Below are 6,000 nucleotides of genomic sequence, written 5' to 3'. Positions count from 1 at the left end.
ACTGACCAAACAGAATCTCATGATGCTCTTTCTAACTCATCTTCCCATTGGCTGGGAGGTCTTAAAGCAATCAATCTTTCTTTCTCTCTTTTCCTTTCTTTTCCTTTCTTTTCTTTTCTTTTCTTTTCTTTTCTTTTCTTTTCTTTTCTTTTCTTTTCTTTTCTTTTCTTTTCTTTTCTTTTCTTTTCTTTTCTTTTCTTTTCTTTTCTTTTCTTTTCTTTTCTTTTCTTTTCTTTTCTTTTCTTTTCTCTCCTTCCTTCCTTCCTTCCTTCCTTCCTTCCTTCCTTCCTTCCTTCCTTCCTCCCTCCCTCCCTCCCTCCCTCCCTTCTTTCCTTCTTTCCTTCTCTCGCTCCCTCTGAAACCTCTCACTCTCTCTGAAACATACAATACTTAGTTTTCTAACTGATAGATCTACCTTATAAACAAAATAAAGAAAATACAGATTTCCATATATAAATAAAAGAAAGCAAGACTTTGAGGAATATTTCAGTGTCAGCAAGAAATTCATTGCATCAGTGATGAAGTTAGTTGAGAGAAGGGAGTAAAGAGAAGGTGTAAGAAAAAACATAGAATGGAGAGAAGACTACACAATTCAGTGCCACACAGAGATTTCTGAAAGCTCTTAGATCCTACTTCCTACCGCTAAGCAGTGCAAAAGCTAGAATATGAATCTGCCATATGTTTTTTCCTTTGTCTGTGAGGGAGTTGACAACTGCACTAGGAGTTACACCAAAGCTGATGAAAATTGTCCTGATTGCATGTTCAGCTTTCAGCTTGAGAACTGCATCCTACTAATTCTTTATAGAGTTTTGGTTTTGCATCACAGATTTTGTGTCTACTTTATGGACCTTCTACTATAAGAGGTAAGACAAATGCACTGCTATTTCCACAGTACAAAATGCAAAATAAAGTACTGATACGAGTGTCATTCTGATTATATTAATATTCTAAAAACAGTTTTCATGGGAATTAATTCATTTTGCTGCACAGTGATTCCAAAGGCTCTGTAGATCTACAGTAACCCATAGTTCCTGCCCGCTTGGCTCAGTAATTTTTCTCAGGTCACTCAGTATGCAAGCCTATGAGCTTACTTTATTTATTATCAGTTTTTTCTTAAAATCATTTGTTTTTGTATTTTCCCGTCCCCAAGATAGCTGAGTTCCTAGGAATGGCATAGCCATGGTATATTAGTTAATTTTTCAGCTGTCAGTTTCCCTCAGCTGCCACTTTAATGTGAAAATTCCAGAAGATGTATTATGTATACAAATATGTTACAAACTATGCCATGACTTAAGGAGAGTAAGATCTGTCTGCTTGCCTGTGGTTCAGTCAGCTAAAGTTGTTCACTTCCTCCCAGCTCTTTCTGGTTCTTGCAGTGTCTTTAACCTACACCCAAAACATCCATTTGTTCCAATGGCTTCATTACCTTAGTAAGGAATGTCTCTGTGCCTCTTCTCCTAACACTGAATGACAAAGTAAGGAAACAAAACTAAGGCTCTCTGAAGACTGTGGAATTAATCTGTATCAGTTTATGAATATTGTATGAGACCAAGTAATGAGAAATGTTTATTTAGACATATCAGACTTATTTTAGTAGCTGGTCTGTTAGGAAGCAACAAGAGAACAAATTTGGGTAAAATAATAAGGAGGTACTTGCTGGTCAACTCAAATGACTTGAAAATAATATTGAAACTCCCAGAGAGCTTCTTCTAACAGGCAGCACCTCAACACCTGATGGCCTGAACATTGCAGACTGAATCAGTGAAATTAACTGAAAGAAGATGGACAAACAGGAGTTAATTGTAATCCCCCAAAATGGACAATTGGATGTACCAGCCAGCAGAACTTGTGTTTTCTTCATGAAAATAAAAGTGGTACTTTTAGCGTGCTTTTCTGAAATTTGGAAAATAATACTTTCCAAAGTTTAAACATCTTATTAGCCAAATAAATTGATAATGCATATTAAACATATAAACATTAATGAACACTAAGAATCATTTGTCAACAGCCAACTCAATATCCTGCCAAGAAGCTGTCTTAGTGCAGACACAAAAAAAAGGTCTGTTTTGACCCAGAATTCATCCTTGTTATGCAAAGAGAGGGAAACAGCAATAAAACATCTAAATAATATTTGAGAAATAGAAGGGAAAATAGAGGCAAATGCTCATTAATACATTTTATAAGTTTAACAATATAGGAGAATTATAAGGGAAGAGAAAAAAAATCAATACAGTATCAATAATAAATAATCAATTCAACTGTATATAATAAGAATCCAAAAATCAGGAACGAACAAAACAAGCAGGCTAGGTAAAAGCTCGGGTTAAAATTTGATAATAACATTGTAAATATGTGATACAGAAAACACCAAATCACCACTGCCTGTTTTTCTAAACCTTGCATGTGAAGTAAATATATGACAGCTGGCATGGTCCCAAAACAGAGGCCTGACAGCTGCAAGAAAGAAAGGGACAGAGCAGTCACACCTAGGTTCAGCATTTTAAAACAAACCGTATCTGATAAGTTAGTTTCAATGTGATTTAAAGGAACCCTATAGGGAGCTGTAATGATCTGTTGCTATTTACTAACTCTTGGGAAAATAAGGAATTCCAAAAGACTGGAGAACTACAAACATTCCTAATATTTGAAAAGGGCAAAAGGGATGGCTCAGGGAACTAGGGAACAATTATTGTGACACTCATCCCAGCAATAATACTGGAACAGTTGATGTGGGAGTCTATTCACAAAGAACTAGAAGTTAAAAATATACTTAATGCCAGGCAACATACGAGGTAGGTTTTGTCAAATAAACCCATTGTCTCTTCTTGAAAACAGGATTATAGGTTTGGTTGATAAAGACGATTGTGTTGATATAATACATTTAGATTTCTCCAAGGCATTTGACTTAGAACTGCATGACATTTTGGTTAAAAAGCTTGCATTATATGGAATTAACAGAGCATGTATTAGATGGCTTGAGAATTAGTTCATGACACATCTCCGATGGTAGTTGCTAAGGCTCAGATATCAGCAAGTGAGACTCTTCCCTGTAGTGTCCCAGGAAATCAGTTTTTGTTTTAACACTGCTATTGTCATCAGTGACTTAGCTCAAGCTTTTATGAGATTTGTCGTGCTATGAAACACATCCCACCCCCCATCCTGAAACTAAAGCTGGCTGACAGGAGGAATGCTTTTCTCGGTTATCTTTTTTGGCCCCTGGGAAGGACTACACAGACCCACAGTGGCCATAAGCCACAACTTTAAGACTTCTGACTGGGAAAACATTAAGTATTCATTGCAACATTTGCAAACAGCACCAGAATCAGTGCAATATTTAATAATGAGAGCAGACCATTAGCACATTCCAGTCCAGTTTGTTTGGTTAAATAATCAGGAACCACCAGAGAACATCTAATGCAGTCAGATGCAAGGTACAACTGCTGGGAACCAGAACACAGGTTAAACCAATAGAGAGGAGACTGCTCTGGAAAACCTGGATGCCTAGGTCCAAATTTAGAGACCATTAGCTCTCATTGCAATGCTCTACTGAGAGAGTTGACCTGATACTTCCTTTCATAAAGGAGCTGGGAGGGCAGCAAAAGGAGGCGGTACTCTTGATTAACACGATCAAATGACTTTCTGAATGGGATGGCTGGTACTATAGGGTGCTACAAAAAATAATGCAAAGGGTCTGGTGGGTACATTTTGCTGATATGATCAGGGTCATACTTATTAACGCAGTTCAGAGGAGCAATTCTAAAGTAAAACTCTGCTTTCTCATATCCTTTGTAGTTTCTATTGTTAAATCAGCCGACACCTTAATACTGTGCTGGCGCACAGCCACATCTCTTCCAAGGATGATTTACAAGTGGCAGCCCCAGTTGGTTGGCTGACTGCTTTACAGGAAGGCCCATTGAAAGACTAAGAAAATGGCAAGGACCTCTACAAAAGGAGAGATTAATGCTGAATCTGTTTCCTGTCATCAAGAATTCATAAGGACCTCACTTGAGTCAAAAAGACAGCCCTACACCAGGACTCATGTTACAGCCAGAGCATCCGGCAGGAATCTTAAACCACTATTCCACTTCCTCCTACCACCCCAGGCTGCTCTTGCAGACTGCAGGCTTTCCTTGATAGCTTGACCAGCGCCTCACATGGCTTGTCATTACAGCCTGATGTAGCCTATCTTCCCCCCTCATATTTCCTAGTCCTGTTCTTGGTCACCTGCTGCTCTTTTCCCTGTCCCGTGCAGGAAAATGAAAGCTTGTCACAAAGAGCTGGCTCCCTTGTAAAAATATACTAAATCATAATCTAACTCATGGCTCACTGAAGCACGGACACCCAGAAGTAACTTATGAGGTAGATCTCTCTCCTAAACCAAGGAGCTCTTTCATCCATCTCAAACAAAGCTAGATAGCCAGCCTCCCTTTGAACTGATTGCTTCGCTTATGTTAAGTGCTGTCTTTGATCTCTGAGAATCTTTCTCTACCTCTGCCTACCTAAGTAATTTCCAGGGAAATTTGTTCAGAAAACAGGTATAGCAGCCAGTGTTTTGCTCATGTCATACAACAACACAGATGCACTTGCCTAGGCTGCTGGGCTTCACATTGATCACTGATTTCAACCACTGTATGTACTTATGTTTGGGAAATAGATCTAGCACATTGTAATTCTTTCAGGCTCTCCCTTTTAACAATGCTTTGTATATTTATGAGGTTAAAATTAATCTATCATTTGCAAAGACTTACTCTAAGTCAATAAAGTTTTGATAGGAAAAAAATCTGGCTGTAATATTATGAAAGAAAAAGGAAAAAAAAAAAAAAGGAAAAAAAAAAAAAAAAAAAAAGAGGCAGTTTCAGGCAGGCCAGGAACCCAAGGTCTTTTTCTGCCAAGCTGTTTTTCCTGGGCGCCCCCATAAACCCCCGGTCTGGTACCCGGGGTTTTTCCTCCCCAGGTGCAGGACTTTGCACTTCTCCTTGGTGAACATCGTAGGGTTCCAAACAGACTTAGTGCCCTTGCTCACCACCCTCTAGGCCTGGTCATTCAGCCTTTTTTTTACCCACCTCAGTGTCTTCCCATACATCACTGTGGTCTGAGACCAGCTCTCTATGACTGTTTGTGCCAGGACCATTAGGCATGTCAAGGATGAAAGGATATCCTGGGAGGGTGCTGCAGAGGCCCTGACAAGAAGCACTGTGCAGAGGTGCCAGGGCAGCCTCCTCCCTTAGAGGTCCTTCCAATGTTTGGGTGTGTGTGTAGGGCTGCACAGGGCTGAGAGATGGGAGAGGCAGGAATCACTTTGGTGCTGGGTGAAAAAAATTGCTAATGATGCTAATGTTCTGCCTAGCATCAAGGCCGAGGGTAGGCACATGGGGCTGGTGCACTCACAGACCTGAGCCACGTCATCCACTTGCCTGCACATGCTGCAATGGCAGTGCTGGGGCTCAGATGGTAGCTACATCCGTGCCTGTGCTTAGTCTGGACAGTAAATCTAAAACACTGGAAGAAAACACTGATCAGCTGGCTGCCTATTGTAAGTGGGTATTAGAGACAAAAGGTTGGTCTGGAGAATGATGCTGGTCTTTTATTCTAGCTGCAAAGGCCACCCGGAATTAAAGAAAGTCTGAAAGGGTAAGAGAAGCAGGCAGGCTTGGGGCAGTGTAGCAAAGACTCTCAGGCCTACATTATAGCTCAACCAAATAACCAGTGGTATTGCCCAGATTTGAAGTTACCCTTAAGAGTTCATCTAGTGAAACCGAAACCATATGTTCTCTTTAACAAAGATGTATTCAAGAACTGAGGAGCTTGAGTCAGAGACAATGATGTGCATATTAAAAAGTAGTATACTGCTTGAGTATTACCAGCATTGAAAATAACCTTGCTCAAGAATATCTGCCAAACAATGCACAGATAAATCACATCCATGGGTCAGTAATGACCGTGTACTGATGCTGACTCAAATTCTGAAATCAAACCTGCTTTTCTAAGCAGTAATTAAGG

Source organism: Aythya ferina, assembly GCF_964211825.1.
Source record: "Aythya ferina genome assembly, chromosome: 1".
In the NCBI taxonomy this organism is placed as follows: domain Eukaryota; kingdom Metazoa; phylum Chordata; class Aves; order Anseriformes; family Anatidae; genus Aythya; species Aythya ferina.
The sequence above is the reverse complement of the archived record's forward strand: the minus strand, read 5'-3'. Positions refer to the sequence as shown.